Source organism: Chiloscyllium plagiosum, chromosome 34 (assembly GCF_004010195.1).
Source record: "Chiloscyllium plagiosum isolate BGI_BamShark_2017 chromosome 34, ASM401019v2, whole genome shotgun sequence".
Lineage (NCBI taxonomy): Eukaryota > Metazoa > Chordata > Chondrichthyes > Orectolobiformes > Hemiscylliidae > Chiloscyllium > Chiloscyllium plagiosum.
The window spans coordinates 12,523,547-12,546,506 of NC_057743.1; the positions used below are offsets into that span (position 1 = coordinate 12,523,547).

Here is a 22,960-nt window from a genome sequence, read left to right on the forward strand (position 1 = left end):
TCCTGTTCCTCATTCCCTCAAACAACTTGCCCATCACCGACGTCAAGCTCATTGGTCTACAGTTCCCTGGCTTGTCCTTACCACCTTTCTTAAACAGTGACACCATGTTAGCTAACCTCCAGTCTTCCGGCACTTTACCTGTGACTATTGATGATACAAATATCTCAGCAAGAGGCCCAGTAACCACTTCCCTAGCTTCCCACAGAGTTCCCGGTACACCTGATCATGTCCTGGGGATTTATCCACTTTTATGAGTTTCAAGGCATCCAGCACTTCCCCCTCTGTAATATGGATATTTTGCAAGATGTCACCATATATTTCCCTCCATTCTGTATCTTTTCCACAAGAAATACTGATGCAAAATACTCGTTTAGTATATCCCCCCATCTCCTGCGGTTCCACACAAAAGCCGCTTTGAGGGGTCCTATTCTCTCCCTAGTTACCCTTTTGTCCTTTAGATATTTGTAAAAACCCTTTGGATTCTCCTTAACTCTATTTGGCAAAGTTATCTCATGTCCCCTTTTGGCCCTCCTGATTTCCCTCTTAAGTGCACTCCTACTGCCTTTATACTCTTCTAAGGATTCACTTGATCTATCCTGTCAATACCCGACATATGCTTCCTTCTTTTTCTTAACCCAAACCTGAATTTCTTTAGTTATCCAGCATTCTCCTTCTCTACCAGCCTTTCCTTGCACCCTAACAGGAATATACAGTCTCTGGACTCTCATTACCTCATTTCTGAAGGCTTCCCATTTTCTAGCTGAACCTTTACCTGTGAACATCTGCCCCCATTCAGCTTTCAAAAGTTCTTGCCTAATACCTTCAAAATTGGCCTTTCTCCAATTTAGAACTTAAACTTTTAGATCTGGTCTACCTTTTTCCATCACTATTTTAAAACTAATCGAATTATGGTCGCTGGCCCCAAAGTGCGCCCCCATTGATACCTCAGTGACCTGCACTGCCTTATTTCTCAAGAGAAGGTCACCTTGTGAATAACTTGATACCCCTTGCATAATTAACTCCCAGTCATTATCACTCTGCAACCATGTGTCTTTAATGGCAACTAAACCATAACCATTCGCAATGATATATGCCATCAACTCATTTACCTTATTTCGAATGCTGTGAGCATTCAGGTAAAGTTCTATTATGCAATTTTTATACATTTTTTTAAAGTTCTCACATCACACCTGCACTTTTCCCGTCACTACCTGGTTTTCACTCATCTTAGTGCTACACTGCTCAGCTGCTTCTTGTTTTTCATTAACTGTCTTGATCCTCTTTTTCCTTATGCACTCACTCACTCTAGCTAACATCATTCTCACTTTTCCCATCACTACCTGGTTTCCACTCATCTTAGTGCTACACTGTTCAGCTGCTTCTTGTTTTTCATTAACTGTCTTGATTCTCTTTTTCTTTATGCACTCACTCATTCTAGCTAACATCAAGCCTCCCCTTGGGTTCCCATCTCCTTGCCAAACTCGTTTAAATTCCACCCACTAGTGCTAGCAAAACCAACTGAAAGACCATTGATCTGATTGTTTTTTGGGTGAAGACTGTCCTCTTGAAGTGGTCACACCTTCCCCAGAAAAATTCCCATGTTATTCAGAAGTCTAAAGCCTTCCTCCTTACACAACTGCCCCAGCCACATGTTAAAATGCCTCATCTGCCAATTCCTAGCTTCTCTAATCTGGAGATTACTACCTATGAGGTCTTGGTTTTCAATCTGGCTCCCTCCTCCCTAAATTCTGCCTTTAGGACTTAATTCCTCTTCCTACCTACGTCGTTGATATCAAAATGTACCATAATCACTAGATGGTTCCCTCCCCACTCAGTAACCTGCAGGACCTTTGCACCAGGGAGGCACCATATCATCCTGTTGTCATTAGAGTGGCTGCAGAAGCAGCTCTCTGTTCCCCTAATGATTGGGTCTCCTATCGTGTTTTTCTTGCTGTGGGTTTTGCTTTGGCTGTAATTCCCTGAGGCATTATCACTAATGCAAGAACCCAGAACAGAGTACAGGTGGCATAGTGGCTCAGTGGTTAGCACTGCTGCCTCACAGGGCCCTGGGTTCGATTCCAGCCTTGGGCGACTGTCTGTGTGGAGTTTTCACATGCTCCCCATATCTGTGCTGGTGTCCTCCTGGTGCTCTGGTTTCCTCCCACAATCAAAAGATGTGCAGGTTAGGTGGATTGGCTATGCTAAATTGCCTACGGAGTTCAGGGATGTGTCGGTTAGGTGCATTAGTCAGGAGTAAATATAGAGGAATGGGTTACTCTTCAGAGGGTTGGTGTGGACTTTTTGGGCCAAAGGGCCTATTTCCACACTCTGGGGATTCTATGAGTACCGGTTGACCATTGGGATGGCCTTAGGGGACTCCTGCACTATCTGCCTCATCTTATGCTTGCATGCAACGGCCATCCATTCCCTATCCTCCTGCACCTTTTTACTCTGTGGGGTGATCACCATTTTGTACACGCTATTCATATAAACCTCATTCTCCTCAGTGCCTCCAAACCTCGCTCAAGCTCTATAACCTGGCGAGCAAGTTGGAGGTACTGGCTGCACCACCTGCACACATATTGCTTGTCGATGCAATCAGCATCCAAGAACTCTCACATGTTACTTGTGGAGCATACTGCTTGAAGGTAGTACGTACATCTTCGGGATTCCTTCACCTTAAGATCCCTAAACAAGTCTGCCTCATTACACTTTACCAAATCGAGAATTGCTTGTTCTCAACTGGGCTCTACCATAAGCTGTAGTCATTGATGAACTCCTTTCTTTGAGTTCTGCTACCAACTTGATTTTCCCAGTATATCTGTATATTGAAGTCCGCATGGTTACTTTATGAGTGCCTTTTCCATCTTCTGATTTCGAGTCTAAGGGTCAGTTAGACTCGAAACGTCAGCTCTTTTCTCTCCTTACAGATGCTGCCAGACCTGCTGAGATTTTCCAGCATTTTCTCTTTCAGAGAGGGGATGAGGTTGCCTTGTTAGTAAGAAATGAAATTAAATCAATAGCAAGAAGTGGAATAGAGTTGGAAGGCATAGGGTTCAGATTCTTAGGAGATTAAATACAATGCCACAAAATGTAACAGACTTAGAAAACAAATTTTAAAAATGATAAGGCAAGGTAATGGTATATAAACTTGAGGTGTAATTGTGAGTCTATATAAAACAGTACACAGACCAGACTTGAACTACAATGCGCAGTTGTGGCCTCTTCAAGACAGGAAGGATGTTGAGGCAAGAAAGAAAATACAACACAAACTCATGAAAATATTGCCTTGTTTTAGTACACATAAATACCAGGAAACTTCCAAATTTAGTTTTTGTTAAAAATGGGGAGATTACGCAGTCATTTAATTGAATTGACAAAATTACAAAAGACAAATAGGGGTAAGAAATGAAGCCTGTTTCCAGTGGTTGATGGGTGCAGAACAAGAGTACAAAGATTTATGATCAAATGCAACAGTTGTTTTGAGAAACTGGTTTTCCTCTTACAAAGAATTTGAGAGATTTGGAATGTACTAGTGAAGTCAGAATCTGAATATAATTGTGACATATAACTGTGTGCCTGTCTTTTGTCAGAAACTGATCTACTGTTATGACATAGGCGATGGCAAGTGCCATTTGTCTCACTATTATTTTGACATCAAAATTATGGCTCACTATCATCTACACTTCCAAAAAAGGAGAATGCACACGTCTTAGACCTTCAGCTGGAGGAGTTGACATGAACCTCCAAGATGAATTTGACACTTACATTTTTGTACTTTAAGAAGTTTAGAATAAAAAAATGATTTTCATTTGGCAACTCTTTTTGAAAGAATTCATTAACTCGGGCTGGCCTGCATAATGCGAAAAATAAACACTCATGGTGTAGGAGGGTAACATACAGACATGGATAGAAGATTGGCTGGCTAACGGGAAGCATAAAATAAGAATAAGTGAGTCCTTTTCAAATTGTCAGGATGTTATAAAACGTGTGCCATGGGGGTAGCTGTTGGGGCCTCAAATGTATACAATTTATATAATTGACTTGGATGATGGGGGCCAAAGGCATGGTAGTTAAATTTGTTGATGATGCAAGGTATGTAGGAAAACGAGTTACAAAGAAGACATAAGGAGACTACAAAGTGGAATAGATTAAGTGATAACGAAGATTGACAAATAAAGTACAAAGTGGGAAAGTGTGAAATTGTTCATTTTGACAGAAATTGTGAAAAAGCAGCAAATTATCTAAATGGTGGAAGGTTTCAGAGCTCTGAGATACAGAGAGATCTGGATGTCCTAGTATATGAATTGCAGAAAGTTAGTATGCAGATACAGCAAACAATCAGAAAAGCTATGCTTTATTGCAAGGGGAATTGAATGCAAGTGTAGGGTGGTTATACAGGACATTGGTGCGATGACATCTAGAGTACTGTGAACAATACTGATCATTGTATTTTTGGAAGAATATTAAGGAATTGCCTTGTGAGGAATAGCTAGACAGGCTAAGTCTGTGTCTTTTGGAGTTCAGAAGAGCCAGAGGTGACTGAATTGAAACAGAAAAGATTCAGAAGGGATTTGATCAGGTGGATAATGAAAGGATGTTTCCTCTTGTGGGAAAGTTTAGAAGTATGGGTCACAGTTTAAAAATAAGGGATTGCTTATTGAAGACAGAGATAAGAAAACATTTTTCTTTCAGAGTATTTGAGTCTTTGGGATTCTCTTCCTCAAAAGGCATCTATGTAGATTCTTTAAATACCTTTAAAGCAGAAGTAGATAGGATCTTGATGATGAAGGGGATGGAAGATTATCGGGGATATGCAAGAATACAGAGTTAAAGTTAAAATCAAATCAGCCATGATCTTATTGACTGGCAGAGCAAACTCAGTGGGCTGAGTGGCCTACACTTGTTCCTTGTTTGTAAATTCATATACTCAATGCTTCTGAGCCATGCTTTCTGTGCACTCAAATCCCATTCCAGGTACCCAAAGTCATGAATCAGGGCCAACAGCTCATTGCAGTACTAAGGAACTGTTACACTATCAGAGTGCTGTATTCCAAATTAAATGATCCATTTGAACTTTCAAACTTGGCAGAAAGGATCCCATGCAATATTCCCTGCAAGCTGCATGTTGGCAGGTCTTGCAACAATGCCTAGGTACCATGTGACAGCTAACAGGCTATCCTCTTTAAGATACCACAAACAAAATGCTGCACAAGAAAAAGGTATCATACAATAAAATGAAGAGGTCATGAGAAATTGTCTCTTCTCAGTCTATATAATAACAGTAACACACTTCAACAATTATTTCATAGGCTGTGACTATAAAAAGGACTACACAGATGCAATTCCCTTTGTTACCATTGCAAAATTCTATGATTACATCAATAAATCGGCCAATTATTAGCACATACACCACACAAGCATTTGAACTGCATATTAATCCAGCAGTATGTTGCTAGGATTTTAAGGCAATCCTGCATTATTAAGGTAGGCTTACTTGACAAAAAAGTATAACTACAAGATTATCTAGACATTATCACATTGCTGACTTTGGGAGCTTGATATACATAATATTGTTATTGCATTTCAGCCAAATGTCACTACACTTCAAGGATATTTCATCACCTACAGAGCTATTTGGAATTTGTAATGTTATGAGAGACTGTATTGAAATACAAGCCTTTTCTTTTCAAATGTTACATTTTATCTCTATGCTTACAGAATCAGGAAAGAATGTATATTCTGAAGACACCCCAAAATGCTCATGATGCTAACTGGAATTCAGACAATCATGTTTGGACCTGTAGAAATCAGAAGCCTAAAAGAATATAGGATACTTTAGAAATGATGAATGATATGTCAAAATCATTTCAGGGATTGTTACAAAAGGAAATAGATATAAAATGAGCTACTGTATTCAATCAGAGCAGCTCCAATGTTATTGTGCATCGGAATCAAAGTGCATGCCACTTGAACTTTGATTCAGCTTGAATTTTAACAATGTATAAAAACACAAAAGCACAACAAAATGAATCAATTGTTTTTTTTAATTTTTCTCCAAATAAAATGACAACAAAACAAGATGCAATCACAAGCAATAAAAAACAGTAAACAAATCCCTGACCACCTTCCCCACGGTCCATACTTCCCCCAAACATATTTTCAAAAAATTACAAGCAGCCATAATAAATATAAACATATACAAAGCGCACAACATAATAGATTAAACTAGCAGCAAGATAACTGAACGAACAAAAGAAAAAAGGAAAAAAAAAGAGAAAAATAATCACCTCAACAGAAGATATCTCAGTCTGGAACAGTTAAAAAAAAACAACACCCGAAGCAAATGAAAAAAAGGGTTCCAAATCTATGTAAATGTGTTAAAGGAGCCAGATAAGGGTAATCTAATCTTTTGCAATTTAAGTAAGTATAACACATCTCTAATCCAGTGTGTATGAGTAGGCAGTTAGGGATTTCCATTTTAACAATATCAATCTTCTGGCCAGCAGGGTAGTGAATGCTATCATGTCTTTTTTTGAGGAAGTAAGGTTAGGTAAAGAGGGCGACACCCCAAACAAAGCAGTAATAGTATTAGGAGTAAGATTTTCACCAGATACTTTAAGTGATATTTTTGACACCTTATCTAAAGAAGGGCCAAGCCAGAACATGTGGATAGAATTTGCTGGGGCTTGTTGACACCGATCACAGGGCGGAGACACCACTTCAAATATCTTTGCAAGTCGAGCTTTGGTGTAGTGGGCGTGGTGTAGAATCTTGTGTTGAATAAAACAATGCTTTTCACAGATTGAAGATCTGTGCACCTTTGTAAAGTCTTATTACACACATCACGGGGAATTACCTCTTCCAGATCTGAGTCCCAGTTCAGCTTTAATAGAATCAAGAGAATCTGAGTAGACTTTACGGATGTTTGAATAAATAGCTGAAATAGCCCCCCTTAATGAAGGAATTGGCTCTCGAAAGATTTTGTCAAAATCAGAATCAGTAGGAAGGGCGGAGAAAACCTGAAATAAACTATGGACAAAACTGGGAACTTGGAGGTATCTGAAGAAGTGGCTTTTAGGAAGTGAAAACTTATCAAATAATTGTTGAAAAGATGCAAAAACGCCATCAACATATGAATCTTTCACAGTTTTTATTCCTAACTTAGCCCAACAAGAAAAGGCACTAACCACTAAAAATATGATTTGCTGCCAACGGCACCTTAGTAGAAAATGACTGAAAGTAAAGTGGCATCTAAATTGAAACCAAATTTTAAGACTGGATAAAACAATAACATTATTCATGTAAATAGAGGTTGAAGAAAGGAGGCGAATGCAATAAAGCCTTCAATGTAACAGGATGGGTGGAATTTGCCTCAATTATCAACCAGTTTGGGAGAACATCAAGGTTCTCATATTGGAGCCAATAGTTCAAATTTCTAATGTTTGCTGCCGAGTAATAAAAACAAAATATTCAGCACGACATTCTACCTAGTACCTTAGGCCTCTGTAACAACTGTTTTCATAACCTAGGAGATTTTTTTTATTCCAAATAAATTCAAGAATGAGACTGTCTATGGAAAAATGAAAGAGGGAGAAAAATTGGTATGCATTGAAATAAATACAAAATTCATGGAAAAATATTCATTTTAACTGAATTAATTCTAGGAGCAACAGACAAATTAAGGAGAGACCAACATTCAAAGTCTCATTTAATTTGTACTGGTAACAGTTCAAACTTTTCTTATACAAATTACTTAGTGTATCTGCCATGTGTACACCAAAATAAACAAATCCAGAGTTGGCAATTTTAAAATGTAAATTATCTCGTGGATCAGTTTATGGAGGAGTTTAATGTTGTTGATCCCTGGCAGTTCTTTAATCCCTCTAAAAGGAATATTAGGCTCATTGGTAGCAAATATGTTTTGAAAAGCCAAGCGGAGTATAGAGGGTGTGTAATGACCAAATTTAAGAAACCAAAATATATAAATTTATTACATTCCCGAGGAGCAACCCCAAACTACATCCTACATCATCCTTTTGGGTGACCATGCCCTTAAATTTCAGCTCCCCAAAACAAGATATGTTTTGCTGAGGTTCAATTTATACCAAGAAATCTTACTGAAAGATTCTAAAATTAAAAGTGCGATTGGAATGGAGAGAATTAAGTGCGAGACAAATAACAAATGATAATTTGCACAGAGGGCAACCTTCAACTCCATACCATTTCTAGTAATGTCAGAAAAATCAGGAGGAGTCATATAGCAGTAGACAAAGTCAGAACTCATACTATTGATCCTAACAGAGACCTGCGGTGATGCATAGAGTAGTTTGATCCAGGAAATAAATTTTTCCCCAAAGCCAAATTTCTCCAAAGTAAATAAAAGATAATTTCATTCCACGCTATCAAAGGCTTTTTCAGCAACTAAAATATATCAAATCCTCAGGGAGAGTGGTTGGGGAAGAATTGTAAACAATGTTAAATACCCCTAAGATTAAAAAAAAGAGTGCCTGGTGTGAATAAATCGAGTTTGATCCTAGGATGATAGATGGAAAGATGGTTTCCAAATGTTGGTCCAATAGCTTTGACAATAATTTAAAGTCAACATTTGGCAGAATTATCGGACAACATGAACCACATAGTAAGGGATCTTTGCTGTTCTTTAAAAGCAAAGAAATTGATGCCTGAGTTAAAGTTTGAGGAAGAGAGCCAGAATTAAATGCTTCAACAAACACATCTACCAAAAGTGTTACCAGCTTTTTCCAAAATGTTTTACAAAATACGGCCAGAAAACCATTGGGTCCGGAACTTTTATCACTTTGTAGTGACCCAGCCGCAGCCTCAATTTCTATTGCTGTGATTGGTTGTTCCAATTTCTTTGTCACATTTTGATCAATAGTAGGAACATTAATCTTATCAAAAAAGTCCAAAATCTGTTGTAGCAGAAGAACGTTCGGATGAATAAAGTGAAATGGAAACTTCCTTAAAAGTCTTGTTGATTTCTAATGGGTCTGACGTGACACCTGAATTAGCTTGAATTTGTGGGATTAATTGAGATGAAGACATTTGCTGCAATTGATGCGCCAACAGTTTACTAGTTCTATCTCCTGGTTATAAAATTTAGACCTAGAGTGAAGAAAACCTCGGTGATGTATTGTGACATTACAACATCATACTCAACCTGAAGGGATATGCATTCTTTATATACTTCTGGAGACTTAGAGATTGCATAAAGAGAGCTGAATTGAGACAGACGTTGTGCTAACCCTACCAAATTGGCAAATTTATTCTTATGTGCTGCATAAGAAATTATTTCATCCCTGCTGAATGCCTTCAGGGTTTCCCATTGCAAGGAAACATCTGGGGTATTGTTAATTTTTTAAAAAAAAATCTATCCACGGAGATATAAAATTAACACAATCTTCCTCTAAGAGTAAGCCTGTATTGAGATGCCAAGGTGGGCATGTACTAAGAAACTGGTCAAAGTGAACATTCATAGAGACAGATGCATGGTCTGATAAAACAACTGAATCATATTTGCAATAGAAATGGATGTGGGCAGTCTGTCATCCATCAAAAAGAAATCAATATGTGTAAAAGTGTGGTGGACATGCAAAATAAATAATATTCCTTTTAGAGGGATTAAAGAACTGCCAGGGATCAACAACATTAAACTCCTCCATAAAAGTCTTCATTATTTTAGCAGATTTGCACTGGGCTCTCAGAACAGAGGAAGAACGGTCTAAGTGAGGATTCAACCAACAGTTAAAATCTCCTCTCAAGATTAATTGGTGTGAAGATAAATCCAGTAACATTGAAAGAAACCATCTGGAATAAGCCTCACCGTCTCAGGTGGGAGCATAAACATTAGCCAAGATTACATCAATATCAAAAATCTGTCCAGTAATAATAATAAATCTGCCAGTAGAGTCAGAGATAGGTTTAGCATGGTTGAAAGGAAAAGACTTACATAAAAGAATAGCAACTCCTCTAGATCTGCTAGAAAATGAGGAAGATTACATTGTCCAAGACAATTTTGTTTCAACTCAGGACTGTCTATATTTTTCAAGTGGGTTTCTCGTAAATAATTGTATGGGTATTAAGATGACGTAAATAATGTAAAACCTTACTGTGTTTAATTGGATTGTTCAGGCCTTTGTAATTCAGATTGGCAAATTTACTGATCCTAACTACCAATGGTGTTGAAGCATTAAACTATAACGTGTAATAACCACACAAACTCCCAAAAATGTAAACCTTGTAAAAGTGAGGTATGTGCCACACTCCCATCCCCATCAGAACAAAACAAACTCCACCACACCCCCCACAGCAGTGTCTCCCCAAATGGAGTACCTGCCCACCAACCCCTCCCAGCAGAAACACCCCCTTGATGAGTGCATGCTCTCTCAACCCATAGTAGGAAAAAAAACTGTTGTCTTTTGTAGCTGAAGCAAACTATACAGTGACCTCGGGGAATATAGAAGTTAACTATACAAAAACTGCATAGCAGAAATGAGTAAAAATATACATCTAATAAAAATATATACCATACATAGTTAAACAATTAAACTCTACATTCTTTGGTACCAATAACCAAAAGTTATGAGTAAGAAAACATGTACTTGTTGGCGAATAAAGTCAAATATAAGAAGAATACCAAACCCAAGTTTGTAAACACAGCATACCATCCATCTTCATCTCCACAGTGGGAAATGTAGTCTTTGTCCGTGGTAGCATAAAGCTAATGGCTAATCGGCCTAGCCATGCCCAACCATTAATCCAGCACTGCAGCCTCAATCTTTTTAAGGTTTAATTCACAAAGTCCATGACCTGGATCATCAAATTTATGAGTTATGCCGCTCGGAGAGGTATTATGTAGAATCGCTGAATAACGAATGCCAAATTTAACGTTAGGTCATGAGTGTAGCTCCTTCTTAACCTTTGCAAAAGCCAAACGCTACTTAGCCACAGATGGGGTGAAATCTGAAAAATGAATATTCTCTTTCCATTCTATACAAGGAGAGAAGCATTTCCAGCATGGCATAGAATGTGATTTCTCACTTGAAACTGGTTCATCCTGACAAGCATCGGGTGAAGTAACGTGCCACCTTTCAGTTTAGCACACCGTGTGCAATGGGCCCTATCCAACACGAGTTTAACCTCAAGACTGAGCAGGTCGTGTAAAGGTTGGGCCATAAATTCTGTGGGGAGAGGACCCTCTAATCCTTTGGCTAAATCCACAAATCAATTATTATTCCACCTGGAGCGGGCCTCCAAGTCTTCACATTTCTTAGTCAGAGACTCAACAGTAGCAGATAACACACTAACATTAACTTGGAAGCTAGCTATCATGCTCATTAGCCGAACATACCATGTCCAAAATAGTCCCACTTTGCGAAGAAACATTTTCCCCCAAAGGCTTCAGTAGGTTGCTACCTCCTTTTTAACTGTCTCTGAAATTATAGATTCAAGCTTGGTGATGATTTCGGCCGGCAGATCATGCCCTTAATACTACGTAGCATGGCTTAATTAGTATTCAGCTTCTCCGGAGATTCAGGCTCAGGCGAATAACGCGGCCTAGTATGACTAGACTTGACTGACTCGAATTTTGCTCAAGAAGTCGCCATTTGAAAGGATACAGATAAAAATAGGTTGTGTTTTCTTTTTGAAAAGCCAAGCGGAGTATAGAGGGCGTGTAATGACCAAATTTAAGAAACCAAAATATATAAATTTATTACATTCCCGAGGAGCAACCCCAAACTACATCCGACGTTGTCCTTTTGGGTGACCATGCCCTTAAATTTCAGCTCCCCAAAACAGATATTAAGCATATTTGTTTAAGGAAATGGGAGTGATTGCGTGTCCAGGCTAATGGCGAGCAGCCCTGGCCCTGGGTTCCGCCTCAGCCCTGGCCAGCCCAGATCGGTACCTCATAGGCTGAAACTTTGGGCTGCTCCAGGTGCATGGTACAGCACAGCACTAAGCACAGCTTCTCCTGCAGCTTGTTCTCCACACTGGTCCTTGCCCCCACTCCCCCACTTTGATTGAGCCATCTAATTTTTCCCTTTCAAATAACTAATTCTCTTTGAATATTACTATTAAATCTGCTTCAGCACATCAAGCGATGTTTTTCTCATAAGCTCTGGTTCCTTTCCTAATCACCTTAAACCTATGTCCTTGGTTACCAATCATTCTGCAACTACACAATTTCTTGTCATGTGTTCTATGAAACCGATTCATGCTTTTGAACACGTCTATCAAAACATCCAATTCTGAAGAGACCAATCCCTATTTGCTGGTCACTCCACACAGCATCTGTGGTATCACTTGAGTAAATTTCTTCTGCATCTTTTTTCAAAACCGAGTTAATGTTGTTTTTAAAGTTTGGTACCCAGAACTGGACAAAATGCTTCAAGTGCTGAAGAAGGTTCACTGGACTTGAAATATTAACTTTGCTTTCTCTCCACAGATGCTGTCAGTATTTCAAGCAATTTCTGTTTTTGTTTCTGATTTTCAGTTCAGTCTGCAGTTCTTTCAGTTTTTATGCTCCAGGTAAGGCCTAACCTTTACTTTATAAATGTTTAAACATAATTTCCTGGCTTTTGTAATCCATTCCTCTATTAACAAATTCAAAGTTTCCACATACTTTGTAAACAGCTTCTCAATTTGATCTGCTGCCTGCTAGGATGTGTGTTCAGAAATTTCAGGTTTTCTGTTCCTTTTTAAATTGCACCATTTGGTTCATATTGCATTCGCTCACTTGTCCGACTCAATTGTTTGACTTCTCAATTTTCTTTGTTAAACTTTATCCAGCAGATGTTGCTCATTTCACTAGTCTATGTCCTCCTGAGATCTGTTATTATCCTGCTTATTGTTTCCTACATTTGGGTTTTGTATTTTCTACAAAGTCTGTGGATCAAAATCCAGATTGTTAACATATATTAAAAAACAACAATGGTCCCACTAGAAATCCTTGGGAAACAACAAGTATATTTAGTTTTAGACTCAAAAGCAATAATTCACCTTTTATCTTTGTTTTTATTCTTCAGTTTTGTATTCACGACACTACTGTCCCTTTAATGCCATGTTAACAGTCTAACAAGGCACTGAGACAAATCCCTTTTGTAAGTGTATAAAAACATCAACCACATCATTTTCATTAGTTAACTGAATTCAAACCTGAAGGTGAATTTGAAACAAAAACTCTGGGCTTTCCTTTAGAACTAAAGTTTATTGAGTAAAACAAAGTTGCAACTTCCACAGCCATCCAGTCCCAGCTGTTTTCTTTCTGAACATGACATTTTTAATCAACTTGTTTGAACATTTTATGACATACCTCTATGGCAGATGGGATGCAAACCCAGAGGGGCACTACCGCTGCACCACTTCCTTTTTATGGATATTTTCTAATTAATTTGTTCAGAGGTGATATTACACACCTCTCAAGCAGGTGAATCTTGAATCCAAACTTCCTGGCTTAGGGGTTGGGACACTATGATGCTGTAGGGATTGTGCCACTACACAAACGTCCCCTTTCCCTTTTTATAGATATTTTTATTCAATCAGATCAGACATGTTTTGACATTGGCTGGAGCAAGTAGGACTTGAACCTGGACCTTCTGGCCTAGAGGTAGAATCAATGCCACTGCACAAAAGCTCTCTTTGCACCTTTATAGATATTGTCTAATCAATCTGTTTCGATTGTAACTACACATACCTGGAGCAGGTGGGACTTTGAATTCATGCTTTCTGGCTCAGAGGTAGGGACACTATAAACAGACAAGGTCTTTTCTAATCAACCTATGATGCTGTGACGTCTTGCTTGTTCATTTTGATCTCATTGACTTCGTCCCTTCCCTGGATCTCACACACTGTCTGATGCTATTATATATCAGAGTCAAAAAGTGTGATGCTGGAAAAGCACAGCCAGTCAGGCAGCATCCGGAAAATAGAACAGTCGACGTTTCGAGCATCAGACCTTCATCAGGAATGTATGTTGTTATCATATCCTTCTGGACCAGGTAGGACTTGTGCTTCAGTCTACTGGCTCTAAAATAAGGACACTATTAACACATAATAATGAATCAAATAACACCTATCACCTGTTTCACTGTTATCCATTACCAATTGATATTTGCATCATCAACCTACAATGTGACATCATCTAAGCACTTGGCCACATGAGACAAACATGATTAACTTTAACAATTCAATGCTTTCATTTGTTTAGAACATTGTATTCTAAATTGTTTGAATTCTGTTAGAAATTCTGCTCTAAATATCAATTTTGATGCCAATATAGCATACCAAATGCAAGGAGGAGGAACAGGGGGCTCCATAACATTATCTCCCACCACTACGCCCCACTTTACCCATTACTTCCCTCAGTTAAATAGGAAGTATTCCATTCAAACAAAGTGGCTTTTTTTGATTTGAAGACTACCAACCTCTGAACTACATCTACTTAATCTGTACTGAAACAAAAACTGTAGATTTTAAACAAAAACAGAAGTGCTAAAAAAACTCAGCAGGTCTGAAAGCAATCATGGAACAAAAAAGACAGACTTAATGTTTCAAGTCCAGTGACCAACAATGGACACAAATCATGAAGTTTGTTTTTTCTCTCCACAGTTGCTGCCAGAGCTGCTGAGTTTTTCTGCACTTTTTGTTCCACTTAGTCTAGGTTTATGTTATCAAACATTACTACCACTCCTCTTTTGTGGCTACAATGACAGCATTCTCTTCTTCAGTGAAGTTCTTTTGTTCTTTCCGTATTCAGCTCAGTTCTCTACCATACTATGAACCTTAGAATGGCCTTTTATTCAACTTCTATAGCCACCAGGTAGCTTTGACTTAAGATGATTTCCTTCCTGCTTATTGGTTTGCTTCTACTCTCTACTCAAACCATGATTTGAAGGCTTCCTATTGTTCAGTTACTGTTTTGTCAAGCATTAATTTTTTGCTTTCAATCCATCTGGGCCAAGTCCCTCCACAATCCATTAAAGTTAGCCCTCTACCAGTAATATGTTTTTATGTTTGATTGTATAACTATCCTCAATCTAATGATGTTATAATCACTCATTCTAAAATGCTCTCCCATTGAAGCATACTCCACTTAATACCTAACAAGATCCTGCACTGCCATACCCCTAAGGAGACTCCAGGTTCCTTTCCTTAGTTTCTTCTGTTTTGCATTTGTCCTTCTACATTATGTTCAACTTTCAGTGGTCTCTCACCAATGTCAGCCAATTACTTTTAATAAATGTTTCCCATGTAAACACCTTTTGTGCCTGATTACTTGTGCTTGAGTAACAACCTAAACATACAGGTACTGGGGGTGTATCAGATTTGCAATTTCACATCATGTTACAAACTGCAAAAAAATCTTAAAAGGGCAATGCACATTGGATCAATTCATTTTTCTGTAATCCATATTTATCTTATGCTTTAGAAAATCTGTTCTCTTAAATCAATTGTTGTGAATAATGCACTTTTCTTCACTTGAACCATTTTTACTAGAAAATATTTTGATATATGAATACCCATTCAAAATAAATAGTACTATTTGTTTTGTGTGCAAAAGATCAATGCTGACTTAAGACTGAATCAAATAAAAGGATGGAATTACAGGACCAAAAAACCTCAAAAACATAATCAGATGAGACCCCAGTACACAGCAAATTGGCCTTTGGTCCACCTACTGTCGAGTTAGATTTCTAAACATCCCCAGTTTCTGAATAAGGAAGTTTATTTTAAATTTCTAGATAGTTCTATGCAAAGAAATTATAGCTAATGACAGTACGTTACACAAGTACATTATAGGGGCAGTATGGTGGCCCAGTGGTTCGATTCCATTCTCGGACAACTGTGAGGAATTTGCACACTCTTTCTGTGTCTGCATGGGTTCTTTACAGATGCTCCAGTTTCCTCCCACAGTCCAAAGATGTGCAGGTGAACTTGCTATGCTAAATTGCACATAGTGTCCATGGATGTGCAGGCTACATTCCCTGCAGGGAAATGCAGGATTACAGGAGTAGGTAGGGGGGTTGGGTCAAGATGGAATGCTCTTTAGAGGGTCGTTGTGGACTCAATGGACTGTAGAGCCTGCTTCCACACTGTGGGGATATTATGATTCTCTTCATCTCTCAATATTAGGAGTCACAATGCATTCTATTGTTAAAGTTTACTCACAAGGTCAGCAGTCAGCTTTTAATTAAGAAAGAAGGTACAGATTTTAGAAACCTAATCTGAAACATCCTGATATTGTACTTACACTTAGGTGAGATCAGCTCAGGGCTGCTTGACACAGCTAGCTTTTTCATAGTTTCTTTTACTTGTGTTGTCTGACAGATTGCCCTCAAGGTTGCAAGTTTACATTTGAATTTGAACACAGTTCATCTGTGTAAAATTGTGCTTTTTAAGAAAATTACAAACTTCAGCTAACTCTACTCAAAATGGGAAACTGCCCCTCATAAAATCATAAATCTTTTAACAAAAACTTTTACATTTGCATCCAATTCTAGATACTAAGTTCAATGAAAAGATATCTCGTAAGTACTTCTTTCTCAGAAATGACGTAAAGAGCTTCATTCTGTTAATTACTTTGGATACAGTGACTATAAATTATTACAACCTATGGACAGCAAGTCATAATAAATCAGTCTCTCTATTCTGAGATTTGTAACACAGGAAAATTAAAACATTCAGTAGATCCCAGAAGTGTATAAGGGCAATAGGAGTATATTAAAGAGGGAAACCAGGAGGGCAAAAAGGGGCCATGAGATAGTTATGTCAAATACGGTTTAGGTCATGTTACAAACAAATTAAGGACAAAGGAATAACTAGGCGGAGAATAGGGTCCCTTAAAAATCAGCAAGGCTGCCTATGTGTGCAATCGCAGTAAGTGGGTAAACAAGTATTTTGAATTAGTGTTTACTGGATATGGAAATTAGAGAATATGTGGGAACAAATAGTGATATCTTGAAAAGTGTCCGTAATGCAGAGGGGGAGGTGCTAGATGTCTTAAAACGCATAAAGGTGGATAATTCAGCAGGACCTGATCAGGTGTACCCTAGAACTCTGTGGGAAGCTAGAGAAATGATTGTTGGGCTACTTGCTGAGATATTTGTATCATTGATAGCCACACGTGAGGTGCCAAAAGACTGGAGGTTGGCTAACATGGTGACATTATTTAAGAAAGATGGTAAGGAAAAGCCAGAGAACTATCGACCAGTGAGATCAGTGGTGGGCAAGTTGTTGGAGGGGATTCTGAGGGACAGTACTTGGAAAGGTAAAGACTGATTAGGATAGTCAGCCTGGCTTTGTGCATGGGAAACTGTGTCCCACTAACTTGATTGAGCTTTTTAAAGAAGTGACAAAGAGGACTGATGAAGGTAGAGTGGTGGACGTGGTTTAAATGAACTTCAACAAAGCATTTGACAAGGTTCTGCATGGTAGACTGGTTAACAAATTTAGATCAAATGGAATACAAGGAGAACTAACCATTCGAACACATAACTGGCTTGAAGGTACGAGACAGAGGATAGTGGTGGAGGGTTGGTTTTCAGACTGGAAGTCCATGACCAACAATATGTTGCAAGGATCGGTGTTGGGTCCACTGCTTTTTGTCATTTATATAAATGATTTGGATGTGAATATAGAAGGTATGATTAGTAAACTTGCAGATGACACCAAATTCAGTAGTGCAGTGAACAGCGAAGAAGGTTGTCTCAGTATGCAATGGGACTTTGGTCAGATCAGTCTATGCGCTGAGGAGTGGCAGATGAAGTTTAATTTAGATAAATATGAGGTGCTGCGTTTTGGTCAGGAAAATCAGGGCGGGATGCATACACTTAATGGTAAGGTACTGGGAGGTGTTGCTGAACAAAGAGACCTTTCAATGCTGTACAAGTCTCTGACTCTATGACCTTCAAAACTGCTTGACTGTTCCTAACCTGACATTGAGATTAACAGATATATCACCAAGCTTATAATTTAAACAGAAATTAACAATTATTAATGTAACTTTAGTACAGCATGTATAATCAACAAGGTAATCTCCTTATTATTTAAGTATAATCTTATTTAACTATTTTACCTCACTGTCACACTGACAGACACAGTTAAATGATAAATTAAAACAAAATTTGCCAGTTCATCTGTTTCACACTGGGTAACAGGCCTTCAGAAGTGTTTGAAGGTGTCCAGAGGCAAGTAACCTCTAGGTCTTGCTTGAATTCTGAACAAACAGGTCCGGAAGGCTTCCAAAATTATTCACCCACTTCTTACAGAGGGTATTTTCTTTAAATCACAACATCAACAAGTTAACAACTGCAGTGACTGCCGAAGAGAGAGTGAATGAGAGAGAGACAGACAGAGAGAGAGATCGCGCAAAGCACAGCAACATACCAAAACATACCAAAAGCTTTAAAATTCCAGTCAGTTTTTGTTTTCCTCCCTTTCACCAACGTTCTTTGTGATTAGCTGGCCAGCACCAATCCTCCGTTGATTGACCAAGTCAACATTCAACCAGTTGCTAGACCTGAACCTAGAACACCTTGTGATAGAGGAAAACTATGTATTGGTCAAACCAGAAAAACAGCCTTGTAATTAACTAGATATCATGTATTGCTTGTTTGTCAGTAGTTACAGGTTACATTAATATATTAAACATTGATACAGAGACCGAGAGGAGAATACAGATGTTAGGGCTTACTTCTTCAATATCTTAAGCTGTTCTTAAGCTCCCACATCATCATAGTGGGAGTCACTTAATGTTCATATTGTTCTTCAATTTTAACCCTTTCAGAAGAAATTCCCCCAAACCAAGCTTCATTTTGCATTATTAACATTAAACATTTGTGTTTGTAATCACATTCACCAGAGATCTGTCTCCCCTACATACCCCTGCAAAGTCTCTGATTTTGCAAACTCAGGCTATCCAAAGTCCCACTGTTCTTCTGGAACACTTTCTCTTTGTATTTGAAAGATTGGTAGTTTGCTGGGTGGACACCTTGGAGTCTCTTCTTGACAGTCTAAGGTCTGCAAGTCTGTTTAAATTGGAAATTCCTTCATGGAAGATGTCTACTTTGTTGAAACAGGCAATTTCTGTTTTGGATACTTGAATCATTGGATATTGCTTGTCCATTTTCAATGGCGAATTCTATGGAGTTATGTATCGCACCTTCAGCAATTGACTTTTTTGGTGCATGGTCTATTCTTCAGTTCTGGATGTAAATTTGCTTGCTGAGCTGGAATTCCAGCTCAAAACTCAGTAACATTCTTCAATTCTGCTATTTGAGGATTATTTCTTGCTTAGCTTGATCTCTGTCACTGTCACTGAAGATTCTTCCTGGGAAGAATTCTGCCCAAACATGCCTCTTCCATGCTGCCATAGCATCTAACATCAAACAACTGTCATAACTACTTGCTCACCAAGCTGTATTGTATCCTATGTTACGTGAGTTGTGGATTTATCAATTGGCTGGTTGGTTATATTGCTACATGGCTGCCTCATTGGTTGTGTTCCTCATAAACTTTGCTGATTCGCGCAAACTAATTTTTTCCAATTTTGATAATGGTAGAAAATATTCATGCCAAACCAGTAATTTCTAATGTAATTCTGTATGTCTTTCAAAATGTCTGGCCACTACAGTAATAATTGTGCTCTTGTTCACACCTATTACCTGCCCTCGTCCTCTTCATTTCCAACTGCTGCCGAGACATTAACCACCTCAAACTGTCTACCCCCCTCCCCCACTCCAACCTCTCACCCTCACAACACGCAGCCCTCCACTCCCTTTGCTCTAATCCCAACCTCACCATCAAATCAGCGGATAAAGGGGTGCAGTGATAGTTTGGCGCACTGACTTCTACACCGCAGAAGCCAGACGCCAACTCAAAGACACCTCCTCCTACCGCCCCCTCGACCATGACCCCAACCCCCATCACCAAACCATCATCTCCCAGACCATACAGAACCTCATCACCTCAGGAGATCTCCCACCCACAGCTTCCAACCTCGTAGGCCGGGAACCCCACACCACCCGATTCTACCTCCTTCCCAAGATCCACAAGCCTGACCACCCCGGCCGATCCATTGTCTCAGCATGCTCCTGCCTCACTGAACTCATCTTCACCTACCTCGATACTGTCCTATCCCCCCAGTCCAGGAACTCCCCACATACGCTCACGTCCTCCACCTCCTCCAAGACTTCCTGGTCCCCAATGCCTCATCTTCACCATGGACATCCAATCCCTCTACACCTCCATCCGCCATGACCAGGGCTTCCAACCCCTCCGTTTCTTCCTCTCCCGATGTCCCCAACAGTATCCTTCCACTGACACTCTCATTCATTTGGCTGAACTGGTCCTCACCCTTAACAATTTCTCCTTCGAATCCTCCCACTTCCTCCAGACCAATGGGGTAGCCATGGGCACCTGTATGGGCCCCAGTTATGCCTGTCTCTTTGTCAGCTACGTAGAACAGTCCATCTTCCATAGTTACACTGGCACCACTCCCCACCTCTTCCTCCACTACATTGATGACTGCATCGGTGCCACCTTGTGATCCCGCGAGGAGGTTGAGCAGTTCATCAAGTTCACCAACACATTCCACCCTGACCGTAAATTCACCTGGACCATCTCTGACACCTCCCTCCCCTCCCTGGACTTCTCCATCTCCATTAATGATGACTGACTTGACACTGACATTTTTTACAAACCCACCGATTCCCACAGCTATCTAGATTACACCTCTTCCCATCCTACCTCCTGCAAAAATGCCATCCCTATTCCCAATTCCTCTGCCTCTGCTGTATTTGCTCCCAGGACGACCAGTTCCACCCAGAATACACCAGATGGCATCCTTCTTTAGAGATCACAATTTCCTTTCCCATGTGGTTAAAGATGCCATCCAACGCATCTCATCCACATTCCGCACCTCCGCCCTCAAACCCCACTCCTCCAACTGTAACAAGGACAGAACTCTCTGGTCCTCACTTTCCACCCTACCAACTTTCGCATTAACCGCATCATCCGCTGACATTTCAGCCACCTCCAAACGGACCACACCACCAGAGATATATTTCCCTTTCCGCTTTCCGCAAAGACCGTTACCTCCGTGACTACCTGGTCAGGTCCACGCCCCCCCCCAACAACCCACCCTCCCCATCCTGGCACTCTCCCCTGCCACCGCAGGAATCGCAAAGCCTGCGCCCTCACCTCCATTCAAGACCCCAAAGGAGCCTTCCACATCCAAAGTTTCACCTGCACATCCACCAACGTCATTTATTGTATCCGTTGCTCCCGGTGCGGTCTCCTCTACATTGGGGAGACTGGATGACTCCTCGCAGAGCGCTTCAGGAAACATCTCCGGGATACCCGCACCAATCAACTCCACCGCCCTGTGGCCCAACATTTCAACTCCCCCTCCCACTCTGCCGAGGACATGCATGTCCTGGGCCTCCTCCACCGCCACTCCCTCACATCCGCGCCTGGAGGAAGAAAAGAATGCCTCATCTTCCACCTCTGAACACTTCAGCCCCAGGACATTAATGTGGACTTCACCAGTTTCCTCATTTCTCCTCCCCCTACCTTATCCCAGTTCCAACCTTCCAGCTCAGCACTGTTCTCATGACCTGTCCTACCTGCCAATCTCCCTTCCCACCTATCCACTCCACCTTCCCCTCTGACTTATCACCTCCATCCCCATCACCATTCACCTATTGGCTACCTTCTCCCCAGCCCCACCCCCCCATTTATCTCTCCATTCCTAATGAAGGGCTTTTGCCCGAAACGTCGATTTTCCTGCTCCTCGGATGCTGCCTAACCTGCTGTGCTTTTCCAGCACCACTCTGATCCACACTTTCTGATGATTAGATAACTCCCATGATATTTTTATGAAATTTCTCTTTTTGTCAACTTTGTAATAACAATTCTATGATCATACACTAATAACGTTCCCAAACATAATCTGATAATATTGACAAATGCTGTTATTTCTTGTGGTAGCTTTTTAAGCACTTGGGCTGCTGGATTATGTTTTGAGCACTCTTGCAAACAGAATTATCTGACCTTTATGCACCTGTCATCAATACTTTAGCTGCGTAAATTTGCTTGGGTTTTGTTTCAGCTCCTGGTGATGTATCAATTATTGTAGAATAAGTCATTACTTAGGCGGGAAAAAAATCCTCTTTTTCTACTTGATCTACAACTGCCCTTCAGAGTGTATATGCTGTTAGTTGCACCTTGTCTAGAACACAATGGCATAGTCATATCTTATCAACTAATCCTGAATCTCCATATGTTGACATATTTCTGGGATTTCTTTTATCCAGAAAATAAAATATTACCAAAAGCTTGTGATCTGTCTCAGCTTAGAATTTCATGCCACAAAAACATAAGAACATTACAACTTGGAACAGGAGTAGGCAATTTAGCCCATCAAGTCTGACCAGAATTCAACATGATATGGCTGATCACATTTTGGGCTCAAATATACTTTTGTGCCTGCTCTCTCTCACCCACTGGACTTAAAGATCTCTCTGCTCAAATTTATCCAGTATGACAGCATGCACTACACTCTGGGGTAATGAATTCCACAGATTCACAACCGTTTGATAGAAGCAATTCCTCCTCATCTCTCTTTAAACCTGCCACCTCTTAGCCCCAAATTATGACCTCATTCTAGATTATCCTATCAGGAGAAGCATTCAGTCTAAGCCTACCTTTTAAAATCTATTGCGGATTCACCAATATCTTGTTGAAATGCAACAATATTTCCTACTTTGATACTTGATTCCTTCAGCAATAATTACCAAAATTCCATTTGCCCCCCCATAGTCTTGCTCTACCTGTGTACGAGCTTTCTGCAACTTATGCATGAGAACACCCAGATCCCTCTGCACCAAAACATTTTCAAGTTTCTCTCTATTGAGATATCAAGTTGCCTTCCTATTCT

The 22,960-nt window shown here is 39.8% G+C and overlaps 1 protein-coding gene across 4 annotated transcripts in view; it reads right to left on the reverse strand.

Moving 5' to 3' along the window:
- The window catches only part of disp3 (dispatched RND transporter family member 3), a 492,208-nt gene that overhangs the window by 275,657 nt on the left and 193,591 nt on the right, over nucleotides 1-22,960 (reverse strand). For 3 of the 4 annotated variants that reach the window (XM_043675595.1, XM_043675596.1, XM_043675593.1), the window contains exon 2: nucleotides 18,419-18,556. The exons of the other annotated variant lie outside the window; for it this stretch is intronic. The gene's annotated coding sequence lies outside the window, so the exon portion shown is untranslated. The remainder of the gene's footprint in view (nucleotides 1-18,418; nucleotides 18,557-22,960) is intronic. 4 annotated transcript variants of the gene reach the window in all.